The sequence below is a fragment of the Ranitomeya variabilis genome, chromosome 2, assembly GCF_051348905.1.
Source record: "Ranitomeya variabilis isolate aRanVar5 chromosome 2, aRanVar5.hap1, whole genome shotgun sequence".
Classification (NCBI taxonomy): domain Eukaryota; kingdom Metazoa; phylum Chordata; class Amphibia; order Anura; family Dendrobatidae; genus Ranitomeya; species Ranitomeya variabilis.
The window spans coordinates 19,928,198-19,951,426 of NC_135233.1; the positions used below are offsets into that span (position 1 = coordinate 19,928,198).

General features: G+C 44.1%; 1 pseudogene across 1 annotated transcript in view; it reads right to left on the reverse strand.

Annotated features, from left to right (window-relative positions):
• The window catches only part of LOC143804206 (uncharacterized), a 64,086-nt pseudogene extending 41,063 nt beyond the window's left edge, over positions 1 to 23,023 (reverse strand). The window contains exons 1-6 of the transcript XR_013220994.1: positions 22,970 to 23,023; positions 4,015 to 4,144; positions 3,735 to 3,902; positions 3,528 to 3,651; positions 3,315 to 3,412; positions 2,808 to 2,865 (exon numbers count right to left, since the gene is read on the reverse strand). The product of XR_013220994.1 is annotated as an uncharacterized LOC143804206 (transcript). The remainder of the gene's footprint in view (positions 1 to 2,807; positions 2,866 to 3,314; positions 3,413 to 3,527; positions 3,652 to 3,734; positions 3,903 to 4,014; positions 4,145 to 22,969) is intronic.
• Between the last annotated feature and the right edge of the window lie 206 nt (positions 23,024 to 23,229).

Genomic DNA, 23,229 nt, shown 5'->3' on the forward strand with positions numbered 1-23,229 from the left:
TGCACGGCAGGGCTGGAAGGGAAAGGGCGCCATTTGACTTTTTTAATGTAAAATTAACTGTTATAATTAGACGGACGCCATGTTGTGTCTCGAGAGCCCGTGAAGTGCCTAAAAAGTGGAAACAGACCACAAGTAACACCATTTTGTAAACTAGACCCCCTCAAGGAATGTATTTAGATGTGTTGTGAGCACTGTGAACCCCCAGGTCCTTCACAGAAGTATATAATATATAATTGTATTTTCATATGGCTAGTATGAGAAAGTAGACCCCAAAATTTGTTATGCAATTTCTCTGGAGTACGCCAATACCCCATATGTGATCAAAAACTACTTTTGAGGCATGGTGCAAACCTCAGAAGGAAAGAAGTGCCATACTGGAGTTCACTTTTTGCTGGACTTCTTTGAGGGTGCCATGTCACATTGGCAGAGCCCCTGAGGAGCCAAAACAGCAGTGAGCCCATTTTACAAACTATACCACTCAATGAATTCATCTAGGGGTGTAGTGATCATATTGACACCATGGGTGTGAATTTTATACCATTGGGCAATGAAGAAAAAAATAATTACATTTTTACGCTCAAAATTTTGTTTTAGCCCCAGATTTTACATTTTCACACTGGGATATGGGTAAAAGTGGCACCAAATGTTGTCCCACAATCTCTGCTGAATGCAAAAATACCCACTATGTGGCTGCACAGTACTGCTTAGCGTTCGATCTCTCCCGAGTCTCGCCCTATGGCTAAACAGTCTACTTTTATACCGGAGACATCCTGGATCGCATAATTATCTATAATTTGTGAACTCCATATACAGATTCCCTAAGTGCTAGAACAGCAGAATACCCCCTCAAGTGACCCAATTTTTGAAATTATATCTACAGGTGTAGTTAAGATTTTCACTCCATGGGTATTTTCCAGAAATAAGCAGCAGTGGATGTTGCTCAGTAACAATTGCAAACTGCCATTGTAGGGACCAGTACTTTGTAGTGACCAGTACCTTGTGGATCCCGTATATTGTGTCCAGCTCATGCATCGGGAGACACACGCCCATTAATTAGATGGGCTCTAATCGCTACAGGAATGCCAAACATGTGGACGCTAAATGTGTATTAGGCACACTGTGGGGCCCAAAAGGGATGGGGCATTTGGATATGAGAGCGCACAATTTGCTGAATTTCTTTTGGGGGGCGAGGGCTATTTACCTTTTCCAGAGCCTTTGTGCTACCAGTAACGTGGAAGCCCCCTATATTTCCATTAACAGATGACAGACCTGATTGGGGACTTGCTTTTTGTGGATTAAGTTGAAGCTTTTATTGGGAACACTTTATATAAAATTTAGGATGACATTTATCCGGCGCTCTCTACGCTGACCACTTACTTCGGGGTTTCCCTTTAAAACTCAGTGATTTAATTCAGATTAAACCCCCGAGGGATCCATTCACTATAATGAGGCAGCAGAGGTACTCTGGACTCTGTCTGGCTTCTGTTCAGCTGTGCCCTTTTTTTTCAGAAGTGCACAAAACTGTGGCCGACGGCACTTTTATGCTCACCTAAAAAAATTGGACACCGCCGGATAACAGGTCAGACGGCATCCACAGTGCCTTCATGTGCCTCATTATAGGGAATCTTCCGCCAGAGGTTCTGTCTAAATAATAAATAAATAATCTAAATAATCTTTGGGAGGCAGAATGAAAAAATCAACAGCATGTGAAGAATGGGTTTTATGCGGTCTAAGTGATTAGGCGACTTTATTCTTTGGGTCGATGCGATTACAGCAATACCAAATTTATATCGGGTTTTTATGTTTGTCTACTGACACATACTTTAGTGTGTGTCAGTAGACAAACATAAAAACCCAATATAAATCGCTTTTTTTAACTAGTTTTTGCATCACCATATTTTGAGAGCTATAATTTTTCCATATTTCGGCCGACAGAAACAGAATCATATGTGGGCTTGTTTTTTGTGGCATGAGTTGTTGTTTTTATTGGTACCATTTCACGACCCCTTACCAGCCTGAGAATACCAGACCCCAGTTGTCTGGTTTAGCAAGGCTAGATGTCAAAAAATGGTGTGGACCCCATGCCAATTTTTTAAATAATTTATTTAACTAATTTAAAAATACGGCGTGGAGACCCCTCTGTTCTTGATAACCAGCCTTGCTGACAGCTGCAGCCCCCAGATGTCAGTTTTGCCTGGCTTGTTACCAAAAACATGAGGGAACCCACGCCATTTTTTAAAATTACCGTGTTTATTTACAGTGCAGGTGGCAGGTGATGAATACTCCTATCAGCCACTCCTGCTCTCACTGTTATTAGCGGCAGCAGGCTGCAGCTGATGGGAGCAGTAGTCCCATCAGCTGACACCAGTGACTGGAGGTAAACTTTATACCTCCGATCACAGCTGCTGGATTACGCTGGAATTTGACAGCATGGGAACCGCAGTTGTCTGACTGGCGGGGATAATTTCACTGCCGATCAGCAGCAGTGTTTGCCACACTGTTATGCACATGAAAGCACAAGAAACACCCGGTATTCAGGTAGCCAAACCCGAACAGTAACACGGACTTCCTGGTGAAGTCCCTGTTCGGAGTCTCTGCCCGAAGAGTAGGTGTTAGGTCCGGATGCCGAACTTTACTGTTCGGGTTTGTCCATCTCTAATTAGTGCCTGTGGACAGACAGTCACTAAAAAAATTGCTATCAATAATAGTAATAATAATCACAACATGGACATTTTTCTGAACTTCCCATCACTGATCCCAAAAATAGAGAAATTTAGATTGAAACAAGATTATTGAGAGGCGCCTACCCGTCAGTGACGCTGAGGTCTGATGTTGAAGTCCACTCGTCGTTCCACCAGAACTTTCCTACAAGAATCCAACATTAAACACATGAGAAAGAGAAAAAAGGAACCCTAGTTAATTTTATGTCTAGACATGAACGAATCAACCCCAAAATGAGAAATATCTCCGTGCAGCAATGACATTCAACCAAGCACAAGTCTACTGAAATATTGCCATTATCCTCGGCGTGAAATAATCTTCGTCTATTGTAAAGCGGACACTGTGTTAAGTAAAAACAGTTCTTAGATTAATCTGAGATGTCACCGCTTTTAAAGTAAAGAAGACTTTCATCACTGCTTGAGATTAATCCTTCTACTTCTTTCAGTACTTACTTTTGTGAGCAGTGTTCTGCTTTAGAAGCAACAATAACAGGATCTGCTGGAGCCTCCAGTACTCGGCATGGCGGCCGGACATTAGTAGAAGCCTCATTATATCAATGTATAGAGAATGTACAGAAATCTCATCTCATCTACCTGATGATCCCGGGGGACATCTTCCTCCTTCTCTGGCCGATCCTGGGAATATAGAGGACTGGGACTTCTCTCCGGGGGATTTCTCGGACTGGATCCATCTATAGGAAATAACCGCAGTGACTGAATACATTGTCTATATGTGATGAGCAGATGATGGGGAATCTAGACGACTCTCAGACATGTTCTCTACAACCCAGGAAGGTCTCCTCTTACCCGGAGATGTGATGGTCCGGTGATCCTCCATCATGGCGTCCTTGTATAGATCCTTGTGTCCTTCTATATACTCCCACTCCTCCATGGAGAAATAGACGGTGACGTCCTGACACCTTATAGGAACCTGACACACACAATGACCCGCCATTAGCAGACCCCTCCCCCGGCGTTATTGTCTAATGTCCCAGCATTCCCCGCAGCGCTCACCTCTCCGCTCAGCAGCTCAGTGATCCTATTGGTCAGTTCTAGGATCTTCTGCTCATGTATCAGTGAATGAGGTGGAGGCTCGGTGATGTCACTCGGGGTCCTGCTCCGCCCTCCTGACACACGGGGGGTCACACACTCCCCAGACAATGTCTTTACCACAGAATGATCCTGTGTATGGGGAGACGCTGATCACTACACAGAGGACAAGAATCCTTCACATTTCCCGTCATTTCCCTGCTTTACTCCTAGAGATCATAGTGATGTAATGCGAAGATCTCACCTCTCCAGTGATCCAGTAGATAATCTCCAGGGTAAGGTCTAATATCCGAGCCGCCATGTGGTCTGTGTCCTGCTCCATCCTCGGGGGGTCATTGATGAAGAAGACCATCGTCTATTCAAGGAAAATTAACCTGAAGAAACACGGATATAAAATCTAACTGAAGGGAAATCTAATAAGAAATTATACAGGACTGTACACAGTATACGATGAGAGATGTCTCGTATATATTGGGTTGCTGTAAACCCAACGTCTTATCCTGAAGTAATAATAATCCTCCCCAGATATTAGTAGGAGCAGTGTGCATACAGTATATGGCATAGAGCTGAGTATATATAGCATACAGTGTACAACCATGTGTAAACAGTATACTGTGCACAGTGCGTATATATTATTATTATTATTTAATAATCATCTCCCCTTCCCTTTTTCCTCCCCACCTGTCCTCCTCTGCTGACCTGCTGCTCAACCTCAAATCTGTCCTAATAAAACACAAAACAAGCGGGCCACTCTCCTTCTCCCACCTGCTCTCCCTTTCTCTGCTTCTCCTCACTGCTGGCGACATATCTCCCAACCCTGGACCCCCCACAGCTCATACCTCCCATGACTACCCCCTCATATCGCTCCCTATCTAATACGAACTACCGCAATCTTTCCAACATAAAACCCGTGCCCCTGGCGCCCACCCCCCTGCTCCCTCTCTCTGGAGCACTCTGGAATGCCCGCTCAATCTGCACTAAGCTTCATGCGATTCATGACCTTTTTCTCTCTCAGAATCTTGCCTTCCTTGGCCTCACAGAAACATTGCTAACACCCTCTGACACTGCCTCCCTTGCTGCCCTGTGTTACGGCGGCCTCCACTTCACCCACACCCCTCGTCCCGGCAACAGACATGGTGGTGGAGTGGACCTTCTCCTTTCTTCTAACTGCACCTTTAACCCAATCTGACCTCTACCCTCCCTTATCCTCCCCTCTTTTGATGTCCAGTCTGTCCGCATCTACTCTCCCTCCAACCTCCAAGTGGCCATCATATACTGACCTCCAAGCCCAGCCACTGCCTTTATTGACCAATTCTCCACCTGGCTTCTTCACTTTCTCTCTGCTGACATTCTCACCATCTTCATGGGTGACTTCAACATCCCCACTGATACCCCTCAGTCAACAGCATCCAAACTTCTGTCCCTTACTTCATCTTTTGGACTTACTCAGTGGTCCACCGCAGCCACCCACACAGACGGACATACCCTAGACCTGGTCTTCACCCGTCTCTGCTCTCTATCTAACTTCACCACCTCCCCTCTCCCTCTATCCGACCACCATCTGCTCACTTTCTCATCCCTGTCCTCCTCACCGGTCACCCATGTCCAGCAACATGCGCACCCCCACAGAAACCTTGCACACCTAGACTCCCACACGCTCTCTGACTCTATCCTACCACTAGCATCCATATCCTCACTCCATGACACAGACACTGCCACTGCTTTCTACAATGCCACTCTCGCATCAGCTATTGACATGGTCGCCCCTCTCGTTCATGGCAGTGCGACGTATCAATAGACAACCCTGGCACAATAACACCACTAAAAAGCTCCTGCAACTGTCCAGGTTGCAGAGCGGCATTGGAAGAAAACACATTCGCAAGACGACTTCATTACATTCAAACAGGCAACACTCGCTTTTAAATCTGCTCTCACCTCTGCTAAACAGGCGACTTCACAACCCTCGTATCCTCCCTATCCTATATAACCCCAAACAGTTATTCAAAACTTTTATCTCCCTCCTCCGCCCCCCACTGCCTCCTCCAATCTCCCTCATCTCTGCTGAAGACTTTGCCACACACTTTAAAAATAAGATCAAACAAGGCAAGTCTTCATTGTTCAACTACCACAACCCCTTTGTACACCAGACCAATGCCCAAACCCCATAACCTCCCTCTCCAAGATCACTGAAGGGGGGCTTAATTGTCTCCTCGCCAAATCGCACCTCACCACCTGTGCGCTTGACCCCATCCCACCTCCTCCCCAACCTCACCACCACACTTATCCCATCCCTAACCCACCTCTTCAACCTATCACTAACTTCTGACACCTTCCCTTCTGCTTTCAAACATGCCACAATCACGCCTATCCTTAAAAAGCCAACCCTCGACCCAACAGCTATGTCCAGCTATAGCCCAATATCGCTGCTCCCATTCGCTTCCAAACTCCTGGAGCAGCACGTCCACGCTGAACTATCCTCCCACCTTTCATCTAACTTGCTCTTTGACAATCTACAATCTGGTTTCCGCCCCCATCACTCAACTGAGACAGCTCTGACCAAAATCACTAATGACCTACTTACAGCCAAAGCTAACGGACAATACTCTGTACTCCTCCTTCTAGACCTGTCCTCTGCTTTTGACACAGTTGACCACTGCCTCCTACTACAGATCCTTTCCTCCTTTGGCATCGAAGACCTCGCCCTATCCTGGATCTACTCATATCTTTCCAACCGCACATTCAGCGTCTCCCACTCCCACACTACCTCCTCATCCCACCCTCTCTCTGTTGGAGTCCCCCAAGGCTCTGTTCTAGGACCCCTACTCTTCTCAATCTATACACTTGGCCTGGGACAACTAATAAAGTCCCATGGATTCCAGTACCACCTTCATGCTGATGACACTAAGATCTACCTTTCTGGACCAGACATCACCTCCCTGCTGTCCAGAATCCCGGAGTGTCTATCAGCCATAACCTCCTCCTTCTTCTCCTCTCGATTCCTCAAGCTCAATGTGGACAAATCTGAACTCATCATCATCTCATAGATCTTCCTTACCTGACCTATCTATCGCAATCAATGACATCATGCTTTCCCCCGTACCGGAAGTCCACTGCCTCGGAGTAACCTTCGACTCTGCCCTGTCCTTCAAACCGCACATCCAAGCTCTTTCCACCTCCTGTCGCCTCCAGCTCAAAAATATCTCCAGAATCCGTCCTTTCCTCAACCTTCAATCTACTAAAATGCTTGTGCATGCCCTCATCATCTCCCGCCTTGACTACTGCAACATCCTTTTCTATGGCCTCCCCGCTAACACCCTTGCACCTCTCCAGTCCATCCTTAACTCTGCTGCCTGACTAATTAATCTCTCTCCTCGCTACTCCTCCGCTTCCCCCCTCTGCAAATCTCTTCACTGGCTCCCATTCCCTCATCGTATCCAGTTCAAATTACTAAAACTGAACTACAAAGCCATCCATAACCTGTCTCCTCCATATATCTCTGAACTAATCTCCCGATATCTTCCCTCACGTAATCTCCGGTCCTCCCAAGACCTCCTTCTCTCCTCCACACTTATCCGCTCCTCACCCAACCGCCTCCAAGACTTCCCCAGAATATCCCCCATCCTCTGGAATTCTTTGCCCCAACACATCCGACTATCAACCACATTCGGATCCTTCAGACGGAACCTGAAAACCCATCTCTTCAGGAAAGCCTACAGCCTGCACTGACCCCGCTGCCTCCTCACTCCTACTGAAGCTACCGCCTCACCAACACCGGTGCTCCTACAACCCTCAACCTATTGTCTCCATCCTCACCATTCTGTAGAATGTAAGCCCGCAAGGGCAGGGTCCTCGGCCCTCTGTTTCAGTCTGTCATTGCTAGTTTGCTTACTGTAAGTGATATCTGTAATTTGTATGTAACCCCTTCTCATGTACAGCACCATGGAATCAATGGTGCTATATAAATAAATAATATTATAGCGCCATTTATTCCATGGCGCTTTACATGTGAGGAGGGGTATACATAATAGAAATAAGTACAATAATCTTAAACAATACAAGTCACGACTGGTACAGTATTAGAGAGGACCCTGCCCACAAGGGCTCACAATCTACAAGGGATGGGTGAGAATACAGTAGGTGAGGGTAGAGCTGGTCGTGCAGCGGTTTGGTTGATCAGTGGTTACTGCAAGTTGTAGGCTTGTCGGAAGAGGTGGGTCTTCAGGTTATTTTTGAAGTTTTCGATGGTAGGCGAGAGTCTGATATGTTGTGGTAGAGAGTTCCAGAGTAGGGGTGATGCGCGAGAGAAATCTTGTATGCGATTGTGGGAAGAGGAGATAAGAGGGGAGTAGAGAAGGAGATCTTGTGAGGATTGGAGGTTGCGTGTAGGTAAGTACCGGGAGATGAGGTCACAGATGTATGGAGGAGACAGGTTGCGGATGGCTTTGTATGTCATGGTTAGGGTTTTGTACTGGAGTCTCTGGGTAATGGGGAGCCAGTGAAGGGATTGATAGAGGGGAGAGATCGGGGAATAGCGGGGGGACAGGTGGATTAGTCGGGCAGCAGAGTTTAGAATAGATTGGAGGGGTGCGAGAGTGTTCGAGCGGAGACCAGGGAGTAGGAGGTTGCAGTAGTCAAGGCGGGAAATGATGAGGGCATGGACTACGGTTTTTGCAGATACTTGGTTTAGGAATGTACTGATCCGTGAAATATTTTTGAGTTGAAGGTGGCAGGAAGTGGAAAGGGCTTGGATATGTGGTTTGAAAGAGAGAACTGGGTCAAGGATTACCCCGAGGCAGCGAGCTTGTGGGACTGGGGAGAGTGGGCAGCCGATTACTGTAATGGATAGGTTCATTGGGGGGGTCGCGTGAGATGGGGGAAAGATGATGAATTCTGTTTTGTCCATGTTAAGATTTAGAAATCTAGCCGAGAAGAAGGATGAAATAGTGGACAGACATTGAGGGATTCTGGTTAGTAGGGAGGTGATATCTGGTCCAGAGATGTAGATCTGTGTGTCATCAGCATAGAGGTGATACAGAAAGCAGTGAGATTCTATGAGCTGTCCCAGGCCAAATGTGTAAATGGAGAAGAGCAGTGGCCCTAGGACTGAACCTTGTGGGACTCCGACAGATAGGGGGCGAGGTGAGGAGGTGGTGTGTGAGTGGGAGAAGCTGAATGTCCCATCTGTTAGGTATGACGAGATCCAGGATAGTGCCAAGTCTGTGACGCCAAGGGATGAGAGGGTCTGTAATAATAGGGAATGGTCCACTGTGTCAAAGGCAGCCGACAGGTCGAGGAGGAGGAGAACAGAGTAGTGTCGCTTGCTCTTGGCAGTTAATAGGTCATTGGTGACCTTAGTTAGGGCAGTTTCAGTGGAGTGGTGTGAACGGAAGCCAGATTGTAAGCGGTCAAAGAGGGAGCAGGAAGAGAGATGGGAAGACAGTTCAAGATGGATGTGTTGTTCCAGTAGTTTTGAGGCATAGGGGAGAAGTGATATAGGGCGATAGCTAGATACAGAGGATGGGTCAAGAGAGGGCTTTTTGAGGATAGGAGTGATTGTGGCATGTTTAAAGCTTGAGGGGAAAACACCAGTTGTTAGTGATAGGTTGAAGAGATGGGTTAGGGTTGGGATGAAGACTGTGGCGAGGTTTGGGATGAAGTGGGAAGGGATCGAGTCAAGTGCACAGGTAGTGAGATGTGATCTTGAGAGAAGAGTGGAGAGTCGATCTTCTGCAATGGTGGAGAAGTCGGTTTTGGAGGTGGAGGGCTGGGCAGTTGGGAGGAAGGGCTCTTGGGGTTGTCGACCAAAACTGTCTCTGATGTTATCAAACTTCTGCTTGAGAAATGAGGCAAAGTCTTCAAGTGAGATGAGTGGGGGACAGAGGAGAGAATTGAAGGTGTTGAATAACTGTTTAGGATTGTGAGACAGGGAGGATATGAGAGATGAGAAGTAGGTTTCTTTAGCTGTGGCGAGTGTGGTCTTGAAAGTAGTGAGGGACTGTTTAAATGCGATGAAGTGCTCTCTGGAGTTCGATCTTTTCCATCTGCGCTCAGCAGCCCTGGAAGCTCGCCTCAGTTCTTTGGTCAGGCTGGTGTGCCAGGGCTGTCTGTCGATTTTGCGAGCTTTGGTATGTGTGAGAGGGGCAACAGATTCCAAAGCTACAGCTATTGTGATGTTATATAGAGCGGCAGCGTCATCCACATTGTGTAGGGAACTTACTTCTGTGAGAGGGAGAAGGGATTCTTCAGAGAGTTGAGTGTAGATCGAGGTGTTTAAGATTTCTGCAAGGGTATGCAAGTTTGTGGGTTGGGGGTTGTAGACAAGGAGTGGAGAGGGAAGAGAATGCGAGTAGGTTGTGGTCAGAGAGAGCAAAAGGTGAGTTAGAGAGGTTAGATAGGGAGCAGAGGCGGGTGAAGATGAGGTCCAGTGTGTGGCCATCTTTGTGGGTGGCTGTAGAAGACCATTGAGTGGGGCCGAAGGAGGAAGTGAGAGATAGAAGCTTAGTGGCAGCTGAGAGGGAAGTGTCAATGGGGATGTTGAAGTCACCCAACATGATAGTGGGGATGTCAGCGGAGAGGAAATGAAGTAGCCAGGTGGTGAAGTGGTCAAAGAAGGTGGTGGCTGGCCCTGGGGGCGGTAAATGACAGCCAGTTGGAGGTTGGAGGGGGAGTAGATGCTCACAGAGCGCACCTCAAAGGAAGGGAGGGTAACAGAGGGTGGTAATTGGAATGGGGTGAAGAAGCAGTTATATATATAGTATATGGTGTAAAGCTGTCACTGTGTATTTAGTATGTGGTGTAGAGTTGGGTCTATATAAAAACAGCTCTACACTGTATAATATATAGACACCACTCTACACCACATACTAAATACACAGTGACAGCTTTACATCGTATGCTATATACACACTGTGCACAGTATACTGTATACACATGGTTGTACACTGTATGCTATATATACTCAGCTCTATGCCACAAAGTATATACATACAGTATAATGCTGTGCACTATACACAAAGATCTATGCCGTATACAATATACACACAGCTCTACACTGTATAATATATCGTATATGGCATAGATCTTTGTGTATAGTGTACAGCATTAAACTGTATGTACATAGTATAGAGCTGTGTTTATATAGTGTAGAGCTGTGTGTATAGTGTAGAGCTGTGTGTACATAGTGCAGAGCTGTGTATATAGTGTAGAGCTGTGTATATAGTGTAGAGCTGTGTATATATAGTGTACAGCTGTGTATATAGTGTAGAGCTGTGTGTACATAGTGCAGAGCTGTGTATATAGTGTAGAGCTGTGTATATAGTGTAGAGCTGTGTATATATAGTGTAGAGCTGTGTATATAGTGTAGAGCTGTGTATATAGTGTAGAGCTGTGTATATATAGTGTAGAGCTGTGTGTATAGTGTAGAGCTGTGTATATAGTGTAGAGCTGTGTATATAGTGTAGAGCTGTGTATATATAGTGTAGAGCTGTGTATATAGTGTAGAGCTGTGTATATATAGTGTAGAGCTGTGTATATAGTGTAGAGCTGTGTATATATAGTGTAGAGCTGTGTATATAGTGTAGAGCTGTGTATATATAGTGTAGAGCTGTGTGTATATAGTGTAGAGCTGGGTATATAGTGTAGAGCTGTGTATATAGTGTAGAGCTGTGTATATAGTGTAGAGCTGTGTATATAGTGTAGAGCTGTGTATATAGTGTAGAGCTGTGTATATAATGTAGAGCTGTGTGTATATAGTGTGGAGCTGTGTATATAGTGTAAAGCTGTGTATATATAGTGTAGAGCTGTGTGTATATAGTGTGGAGCTGTGTATATAGTGTAGAGCTATGTATATAGTGTAGAGCTGTGTGTATATAGTGTAGAGCTGTGTATATAGTGTAGAGCTATGTGTATATAGTGTAGAGCTGTGTATATAGTGTAGAGCTGTGTATATAGTGTAGCGCTATGTATATAGTGTAGAGCTGTGTATATTCAGTAGTGTAGAGCTATGTATATAGTGTAGAGGTATGTGTATATAGTGTAGAGCTGTGTATATAGTGTAGAGCTGTGTGTATATAGTGTAGAGCTATGTATATATAGTGTAGAGCTGTGTGTATATAGTGTAGAGCTATGTATATATAGTGTAGAGCTGTGTATATAGTGTAGAGCTGTGTATATAGTGTAGAGCTGTGTGTATATAGTGTAGAGCTGTGTATATAGTGTAGAGCTGTGTGTGTATATAGTGTAGAGCTGTGTAGTGTAGAGCTGTGTGTATAGTGTAGAGCTGTGTGTATATAGTGTAGAGCAGTGTGTATAGTGTAGAGCTGTGTATATAGTGTAGAGCAGTGTGTATATAGTGTAGAGCTGTGTGTATAGTGTAGAGCTGTGTATATAGTGTAGAGCAGTGTATATATAGTGTAGAGCTGTGTATATAGTGTAGAGCTGTGTGTATATAGTGTAGAGCAGTGTGTATAGTGTAGAGCTGTGTATATAGTGTAGAGCTGTGTATATAGTGTAGAGCAGTGTGTATATAGTGTAGAGCTGTGTGTATATAGTGTAGAGCTGTGTATATAGTGTAGAGCTGTGTGTATATAGTGTAGAGCTATGTATATATAGTGTAGAGCTGTGTGTATATAGTGTAGAGCTATGTAAATATAGTGTAGAGCTGTGTGTATATAGTGTAGAGCTGTGTATATAGTGTAGAGCTGTGTGTATATAGTGTAGAGCTGTGTATATAGTGTAGAGCTGTGTGTGTATATAGTGTAGAGCTGTGTATATAGTGTAGAGCTGTGTGTATATAGTGTAGAGCTGTGTATATAGTGTAGAGCTGTGTATATAGTGTAGAGCTGTGTGTATATAGTGTAGAGCTGTGTATATATAGTGTAGAGCTGTGTGTATATAGTGTAGAGCTGTGTATATAGTGTAGAGCTGTGTGTATATAGTGTAGAGCAGTGTGTATATAGTGTAGAGCTGTGTATATAGTGTAGAGCTGTGTATATAGTGTAGAGCTGTGTATATAGTGTAGAGCAGTGTGTATATAGTGTAGAGCTGTGTATATAGTGTAGAGCTGTGTGTATATAGTGTAGAGCAGTGTGTATAGTGTAGAGCTGTGTATATAGTGTAGAGCTGTGTATATAGTGTAGAGCTGTGTATATAGTGTAGAGCAGTGTGTATAGTGTAGAGCTGTGTATATAGTGTAGAGCTGTGTATATAGTGTAGAGCAGTGTGTATATAGTGTAGAGCTGTGTGTATATAGTGTAGAGCTGTGTATATAGTGTAGAGCTATGTATATATAGGGTAGAGCTGTGTATATAGTGTAGAGCTGTATATATAGTGTAGCGCTATGTATATAGTGTAGAGCTGTGTATATACAGTAGTGTAGAGCTATGTATATAGTGTAGAGCTATGTGTATATAGTGTAGAGCTGTGTATATAGTGTAGAGCTGTGTATATAGTGTAGAGCTATGTATATATAGTGTAGAGCTGTGTGTATATAGTGTAGAGCAGTGTATATATAGTGTAGAGCTGTGTATATAGTGTAGAGCTGTGTGTATATAGTGTAGAGCAGTGTGTATAGTGTAGAGCTGTGTATATAGTGTAGAGCTGTGTATATAGTGTAGAGCTGTGTATATAGTGTAGAGCTGTATATATAGTGTAGCGCTATGTATATAGTGTAGAGCTGTGTATATACAGTAGTGTAGAGCTATGTATATAGTGTAGAGCTATGTGTATATAGTGTAGAGCTGTGTATATAGTGTAGAGCTGTGTATATAGTGTAGAGCTATGTATATATAGTGTAGAGCTGTGTGTATATAGTGTAGAGCAGTGTATATATAGTGTAGAGCTGTGTATATAGTGTAGAGCTGTGTGTATATAGTGTAGAGCAGTGTGTATAGTGTAGAGCTGTGTATATAGTGTAGAGCTGTGTATATAGTGTAGAGCTGTGTATATAGTGTAGAGCTGTATATATAGTGTAGCGCTATGTATATAGTGTAGAGCTGTGTATATACAGTAGTGTAGAGCTATGTATATAGTGTAGAGCTATGTGTATATAGTGTAGAGCTGTGTATATAGTGTAGAGCTGTGTATATAGTGTACAGCTATGTATATATAGTGTAGAGCTGTGTGTATATATGTTGAGGAGAGCCATAAGATCAAATACTTAATTAACCTCAACACATAAGGTAATTGAGAGAGGCAACCTATAACATGTATTGTTTAACCTTACATAAGTTTTCCTCAGACAAAGTAAGACACTTAAGATGGCTGCCATCTCCTCTCTCAGAGCCGTGTGGTCTGGTATCCAAGATGAACAATGAAGACACTGAAGATGGCCGCCATTTCCTGTTTCACCAGACCGTGTGGTCTGGTATCCAAGACGACGCCCACACTGATGACCTCATGGATCCACCCACAGCGACGCCCACCCTGATGACCTCACGGACCAACCCACCCTGATGACCTCATGGATTCGCCCATGGACTTGCTCATGCCCAACCCACTAACCAATGGAATACATCCGATCACTCCCATTTTAGAGCTAACCGAGCCCCCTTACAGGAGATATATAACATTGTGTTTTCACTAATAAAATTCCTTCTTGGAGCTGAGCCACACATTGATCAAGGAGAGTTACAGCTGACTGTGTCTGGTGTATTTCTTTAGTGCACATGATCAATATCCATTAGGCCAGGAGTAGGCAACTAGAGAATTGAACATTATATTAATTGTTCAACCCTAATATTTGGCCGCCCAACCTGGGGCCAGCAGAGGAAGAGCCCTGAACCCTGAAAACCGGCGACTGGAACGGCTGGATGCACTGAGTACCCCGAACCTGGAGACTGATCAACTCCTTAACAGAACACGGTAAGTCTGCTGATTTTTATAATCTGTAGTCTTTACCTGTGTCCTTCGGGGTATCCTTTGCAGATTGCCTGACCGTGTCCGGTTTTCTTGGTATCTGTAAGACGGCAGAAGGGTATCTCCGCTGCTGGTCATTTAATTGCAAGAACCGTCACGTTTTAGTTGCCTACTGCCTGTTACATGTTGTGAAGAGGGGAGATGACTTAAAAGTTAAAAAGATGCAAGTTTTTTTTTTCTCTACAGAGGGCTAGAGGCAAGTGAAAAACAGGAAAAACAGGTTTGTTTTTAGTTAAAGAGAAGCATTGTGTTTGGAACAGGATGAGCAGGAAAAGCATGTGGAGAACGGGATTAAGCAGGTTTTTTTTTATAGAGAAGGAAAGCAAGCAAGTGTAGAAAAAATAAAATAATTTTTGTCTGTGGTATACGGTTGTCGCCTGTGATAAGATTTTCAGTTCTGTACAAGAGAGACTAGGACCTGGAGTAATTGACTCGGCCTAGGGGGGCCCGGTAAATCTTGGAGCAATTGGCTCAGTTCGGGCATAATAAATTGTGTAGCGGCTCATTGAAACTTGGAGCAATTGGCTCAGTTTGAGCCAATTAAATTTATAGTTTTTCTTTTTTTGCCCCGTGACATCGAGTAATTGACTCTGCACGGGGACCGGTAAGTTAGGGAGCAATTTGACAAAGTAGGGAATAATTGGTTTGTAAAGTACGGAGCACGGAAGTCAGACAGGGACCACGTGACAAGAAGCAATAGGAACTGAGTACTGCAGACTCAGTTCCCTTTAGAATCTCAGGTTTGAGTCATCTCCCCCGTCTTATTGTTTGTTTGGTGTTTGTTATCTTGATAGATAGATATATATACTGTATATCTATAGAAAGATGGAGAAATTAATGCAGTTCTGCCGTATAGGCACTAAGCCAAATTCAGATGGCAAGTTAGACTCATGCACACTAGTGGAAATTGTGTGGAATGCCAGAAGGGGGGATGGTTACAGCCCCTGGAGTGTAAGCTTGTCTTGAAAGAAAGAAAAGGTATCCTAGAAGATAATGGATTGTTGTCTATTGCTAGGGCAGGAGAAAGAGTCTCTGAAAGTCTGTATAAAAAAAAAAAAAAAAATGGAAATTGGGTAGAAGAGAAAAGGAATAGAAAGAATAGAGTTTTGAGTTGTGTATTACAAAACCATTTTGTTAATGGCGAATGTGTTAAATGTGATAGCAGCCAAAATGGTGGCCCAGAGCCATGTGGTAAATGTAATGGCGGCCATTTTGTTAATGGCGAATGTGTTAAATGTGATAGCAGCCAAAATGGTGGCCCAGAGCCATGTGCTAAATGTAATGGCGGCCATCTTGTTGGTGGTAAATACAATTCTGACGGCAGCCATTTTGTTGGTGGTAAATATAATTCTGATGGCGGCCATCTTGTTGGTGGTAAATACAATTCTGACGGCAGCCATCTTGTTGGTGGTAAATATAATTCTGATGGCGGCCATCTTGTTGGTGGTAAATATAATTCTGATGGCGGCCATCTTGTTGGTGGTAAATACAATTCTGACGGCAGCCATCTTGTTGGTGGTAAATATAATTCTGATGGCGGCCATCTTGTTGGTGGTAAATACAATTCTGACGGCGGCCATCTTGTTGGTGGTAAATATAATTCTGATGGCGGCCATCTTGTTGGTGGTAAATATAATTCTGATGGCGGCCATCTTGTTGGTGGTAAATATAATTCTGATGGCGGCCATCTTGTTGGTGGTAAATACAATTCTGACGGCAGCCATCTTGTTGGTGGTAAATATAATTCTGATGGCGGCCATCTTGTTGGTGGTAAATACAATTCTGACGGCAGCCATCTTGTTGGTGGTAAATATAATTCTGATGGCGGCCATCTTGTTGGTGGTAAATATAATTCTGACGGCGGCCATCTTGTTGGTGGTAAATATAATTCTGATGGCGGCCATCTTGTTGGTGGTAAATATAATTCTGATGGCGGCCATCTTGTTGGTGGTAAATATAATTCTGACGGCAGCCATGTTGTGGATGGCGAATGTGCTGCTCCTGGTGGTGAACATCTCAGATTAAGGCTACACGCCACATCACCAAATCCTTGTTACCCAGTAATGACCACTAACGGCCAATACTATATTCCTTCGGGAAGTGAACAGGCTTTACCCATGTTTCCTATCTCAGTTGTTTCCAATGGGGCACCAACCCTTTCCCCTATCACTCCTGTTGTGAATCCAGCAGTCCTCCCACCTGGATCGTCCCCAGCACCTACCCTTTCTACTGTCACTTCCACTGCCAATTTAGCCGTACACCCACATAAGATGCTCCAAGCAGCGGCCTCTCCTCCCAATGCTTCCACAACAGCACTCTCACGCAGCCTACATAACCCTATGCCCAGTACCTCACAGGCTGTCTCGCAGCCAAGCGCACACCTGTATGGGACGGTGGCGACTGTATCAAGGGGGGGCTCAATGTGGGAGGGGGATACCAATAGCACAGGAAGCACAAAGGGGAGGGAATGTTGGCAACCTATTTTTGAAAAGGAACTTCCTGAGGGACCCTTGTTAGTGGTGGGAAAGGGTGACATAACAACAATGGAGACAGACGCTATTGTTAATGCTGCCAATTCTCGGTCAGAGCACAACGGAGGTGTAGCTAGAGCTATAGTGGAAGCAGGAGGGGCGACTATTCAAGCTGACAGTCATATCATTGTTGAGTCACGTGGTCAGATAGCTGTTGGGGACATAGCGGTGACTAAAGCTGGCAATCTTCCATGTAGAATGATCATACATGCTGTGACCCCTACTTATGACCCTATTCATCCAGACGTTAGTGCTCAACAACTTCGTGCAGCAATAACTCGCATTTTAGAGTATGCAAATATTAGTGAGCACATTGAGACCTTGACAATTCCCGCCATTGGTGTTGGCATTTTCGGTTTCCCTGTTCATGCATGTACAAGGGAAATCGTTGAAATTATAATAAACAAGTGTAGCCCCCCAAGCATTTGCTGCCTTTCTGAAATCAGGTTAATTAGTAATGAGGACAGGACTGTTAAAGCTTTTAAGACTGTCTGTGTCACCTGGACCCCACACCATGATACTGGAGCTGCCCAAATAGAGCCCCTCATTCCAGGACTGTTACCTCCTCCGGCTCCTCATACACAAGGGACTACATCTGCACTCCCGGTGCCATCTCTACTCCCGCTTCAGGTGCCACCGCCAACAGTGCCAATGCTCATGTCTGAGGAGCCCACCATCTATGTCAAGTTTACACCCCAGCAAGCTGCTACTCTGTTGAACCAAGTTCTAGATCCAGAAAAACAGCCGATGCCTTTCTACAGGAGCATGACGAGACATGGGACTCTGGTGTTGAGTTCTGCCAAGAACCTAAGACAAGGGCCTCGGATGAGTTGGCTGACCTATCAATTATTATTGTTGCCAAAGGTTTCCAGATGCCTCAAAGCTGATGCAGCCATTGTACGATGACCTCAAGACGTCAGCGTTTCCACTATGAACAAAATCCGTGGAAGCTTTCTATGGTCTTAAACAGGCCATACAGTCTGCACCAGCTCTTGGAATCCCAAATCCTGATATCATCTGAGGACATCCAGTTCTCTTAATGGCTCCACACGACATAATTGCTATTGTTGGAACCTAAACATCTGTTGGTGCAGCATCATATGAGACTCCAATGTTGGCTCTTGGTTCCGGATAATGTCACTCTTGTCCGCTGCAGCATCTTCAAACTGTCCACGCTGCTTCCTCTTTCCAGGGGGGATGTGGATGATGATACTGATGCTCTCGGAGAAGATGCCTCTACACACTCAGAGGATCATGACTGTCTCAAACAAATGCAGGAAGAAGCAGCCTCCAAGAAAAACGTGTCTGAAGACCCACTCCCACATGCTGACCTGACGTTCTTCACTGATGGTTCCAGATTTCCAGATGAAACAGGAAGGTTCCATACGGGATATGCCATGGTTACACATGACCAGGTCATCTCAGCCGGATCCCTACCACCGCACGTCTGCACAAGAAGCGGAACTTAAAGCTTTGACGTTGGCTTGTCAGGAAGCAACGGAGATGGTCAACATCTACACGGATTCAAGATACGCTTTTGCAGTGGCTTATGACGTCGGCAGTATCTGGGCAGCCAGAGGATACCTAACGTCCAGTGGAACTCCTCTAAAACATGCTGCTACCATGCAAGAACTTGTGGTCGCTCTGAATCTACCTTCAAAGGTTGCAGTGATCAAGATCAAAGCTCACGGGAGACTGGATTCTCCAGAAGCAAGGGGGAACTTCTTTGTTGACAAAACAGCAAAAACCTATGCTGTGGATCCATTTGGGAAAGAAAAAGCAGCGGTGTACGTGTCACAAGACACTGAAGAAGGGACTAAAGCCTCTCTTATGAGGATTATCAATCTACATCAAGGCAAGACACCAGATGATGAAAAGAAGTCATGGCAAGAAGGAGGAGCTAAAAAAGGATGAAGATGGAGTCTGGAGGGTGAACACAAAGGTCTGTCTACCCCGTAATCTGTACCCCTCAGTGACAGAATGGGCACACGGTATCACCCACAGAGGCAAGAATCGGATGAATGACCTGATTTGGAAGACTTATATGGCACCTGGAATTTCTACTGTCACCCAAAAATTATTTCAAGTCCTGCCTTGTGTGTGCAGCATGCAATCCAGCACCACTTCAGAAAGTTACTCAGAAACATTTGGCTAAACCACTTTATCCCTTTCAGAGAATTCAGATTGACCACATTCGAATGCCAAAAGTAGGGAAATGCGAGTATGTACTGGTAGTGACATGTTCTCAGGATGGCCCGAAGCCTATCCAGTAACCAACATGACAGCCAGAGTGACTGTTAAGAGACTGATGACTGAAGTAGTCTGCAGATATGGGGTCCCAGAGGTAATTGAGAGTGACCAAGTACCCGCATTCATTGCAGCACTGTCTAAGGAACTATGGACATTGGTGGGAGCGGATTTGGGTTTACATACTCCGTATCACCCCCAGAGCAGTGGGAAAGTAGAAACACTGAATGGCACCTTCAAAAATAAATTACTGAAAGCCAGTCAGGAGGTCAGACTTGGACAGACATTTTGCACGTTGCCTTATACTCAGTCAGAAACACTCCAAGGGGTTCCACTAAACTCACACCATTCGAGATTCTTTTTGGGGGGCCTCCAAGATTGGGTCAATATTTTCCACAACAGCTAGCCTTAGGAAGTGATACTCTTGTAAATTATGCAATTGTTGTTACTAAAGAACTGTCAATAACACATGTACAAGTTTTATCATCCATTCCAGGTCCAGATTCCAGTGACGGTACCCATACTTTCTAACCTGGTGACTACATGCTGGTAAAGACGTTCATCAGAAAGACATTCCTGGAGTCGAGATTTGAGGGTCCCTACCAAGTGCTCCTGACTACTCCTACTTCAGTCAGGGTTGCTGAGCGCCTCCTGGATCCATCTCTCACATTATAAACTTGTTAGACAGTTAGGGACAGAGTAGGATCTGACCTGCTTGTCAAAGTCCAGCTACAAAGGGAGGTTTTCCACAAGGGAAAACTTGTCTCAAACTGGTGAAAACTCCAATTTCCCCTCCCGGGCAAGACGGTCAGATCTAGGATGTGTACATCAGGGTTAGTCACATGTGTATTTTACTGTAAGTAACCATAAAGATGGGAGATTGGAGAGTAATAGATCCAGCATGTAGGAAAGTCCCAAGGACATGGGTAACACGCTCCGGTATACCCGTAATTGGTCACACATTCTCTGGTGTCTATAGCATCCATATTGTCATGAAGCTTCTGATGTCATAATAACACTTAACATTGATGGGTTAGGGAACCACGGTGGGATCAAGATAAAAGAAAAGGTTAATAAAGTATTTAGGGGGGACTGTTGAGGAGAGCCATAAGATCAAATACTTAATTAACCTCAACACATAAGGTAATTGAGAGAGGCAACCTATAACATGTATTGTTTAACCTTACATAAGTTTTCCTCAGACAAAGTAAGACACTTAAGATGGCTGCCATCTCCTCTCTCAGAGCCGTGTGGTCTGGTATCCAAGATGAACAATGAAGACACTGAAGATGGCCGCCATTTCCTGTTTCACCAGACCGTGTGGTCTGGTATCCAAGACGACGCCCACACTGATGACCTCATGGATCCACCCACAGCGACGCCCACCCTGATGACCTCACGGACCAACCCACCCTGATGACCTCATGGATTCGCCCATGGACTTGCTCATGCCCAACCCACTAACCAATGGAATACATCCGATCACTCCCATTTTAGAGCTAACCGAGCCCCCTTACAGGAGATATATAACATTGTGTTTTCACTAATAAAATTCCTTCTTGGAGCTGAGCCACACATTGATCAAGGAGAGTTACAGCTGACTGTGTCTGGTGTATTTCTTTAGTGCACATGATCAATATCCATTAGGCCAGGAGTAGGCAACTAGAGAATTGAACATTATATTAATTGTTCAACCCTAATATATAGTGTAGAGCAGTGTATATATAGTGTAGAGCTGTGTATATAGTGTAGAGCTGTGTGTATATAGTGTAGAGCAGTGTGTATAGTGTAGAGCTGTGTATATAGTGTAGAGCTGTGTATATAGTGTAGAGCTGTGTATATAGTGTAGAGCTGTGTATATAGTGTAGAGCTGTGTATATATAGTGTAGAGCTGTGTATATAGTGTAGAGCTATGTATATATAGTGTAGAGCTGTGTGTATATAGTGTAGAGCAGTGTATATATAGTGTAGAGCTGTGTATATAGTGTAGAGCTGTGTGTGTATAGTGTAGAGCAGTGTGTATAGTGTAGAGCTGTGTATATAGTGTAGAGCTGTGTATATAGTGTAGAGCTGTGTATATAGTGTAGAGCAGTGTGTATAGTGTAGAGCTTTGTATATAGTGTAGAGCTGTGTATATAGTGTAGAGCTGTGTATATATAGTGTAGAGCAGTGTATATAGTGTAGAGCTATGTGTATATAGTGTAGAGCTATGTATATATAGTGTAGAGCTGTGTATATATAGTGTAGAGCTGTGTATATAGTGTAGAGCTGTGTATATAGTGTAGAGCTGTATATATAGTGTAGCGCTATGTATATAGTGTAGAGCTGTGTATATACAGTAGTGTAGAGCTATGTATATAGTGTAGAGCTATGTGTATACAGTGTAGAGCTGTGAATATAGTGTAGAGCTGTGTATATAGTGTAGAGCTATGTATATATAGTGTAGAGCTGTGTTTATATAGTGTACAGCTGTGTATATATAGTGTAGAGCTGTGTATATATAGTGTAGAGCTGTGTATATAGTGTAGAGCTGTGTATATAGTGTAGAGCTGTGTATATAGTGTAGAGCTATGTGTATATAGTGTAGAGCTGTGTATATATAGTGTAGAGCTGTGTATATATAGTGTAGAGCTGTGTATATATAGTGTAGAGCTGTATATATAGTGTAGCGCTATGTATATAGTGTAGAGCTGTGTATATAGTGTAGAGCTGTATATATAGTGTAGCGCTATGTATATAGTGTAGAGCTGTGTATATACAGTAGTGTAGAGCTGTGTATATAGTGTAGAGCTGTGTATATAGTGTAAAGCTGTGTGTATATAGTGTAGAGCTGTGTGTATATAGTGTAGAGCTGTGTGTATATAGTGTAGAGCTGTGTGTATATAGTGTAGAGCTGTGTGTATATAGTGTAGAGCTGTGTATATAGTGTAAAGCTGTGTGTATATAGTGTAGAGCTGTGTGTATATAGTGTAGAGCTGTGTATATAGTGTAGAGCTGTGTATATAGTGTAAAGCTGTGTGTATATAGTGTAGAGCTGTGTGTATATAGTGTAGAGCTGTGTGTATATAGTGTAAAGCTGTGTATATATAGTGTAGAGCTGTGTGTATATAGTGTAGAGCTGTGTATATAGTGTAGAGCTGTGTATATATAGTGTAGAGCTGTGTATATAGTGTAGAGCTATGTGTATATAGTGTAGAGCTGTGTATATAGTGTAGAGCTGTGTATATAGTGTAGAGCTGTGTGTATATAGTGTAGAGCTGTGTATATAGTGTAGAGCTATGTGTATATAGTGTAGAGCTGTGTATATATAGTGTAGAGCTGTGTATATATAGTGTAGAGCTATGTGTATAGTGTAGAGCTGTGTATATAGTGTAGAGCTATGTATATAGTGTAGAGCTGTGTGTATATAGTGTATTTCTGTGACAGACAGACAGAAGTGCCCCTTAGACGATTATATAGTATATACCTCGCCCGCACTCCTGTATATTTCTCACATGTCTCTATTACCTGATTATGAAGACGTAACCACAGAATCAGGAAAGTTGTAAATGAGACTCCGCCCCCTCCATGTGACTGATCACATGGCCATGACATCACCAAAGGTCCTTCAGCTCCTCAACACTGAGTCTGACTCCGCCCCCTCATGTGACTGATCAAGTTGTGATGACACCATCCTGGTTTCTCCCTCCGGCTTCCGTTGAGCTCGGTCTCCAGTTCGGCAGTTAGATGATATTAGATGATATTTTCTGCAGGGAACTGTATATCCT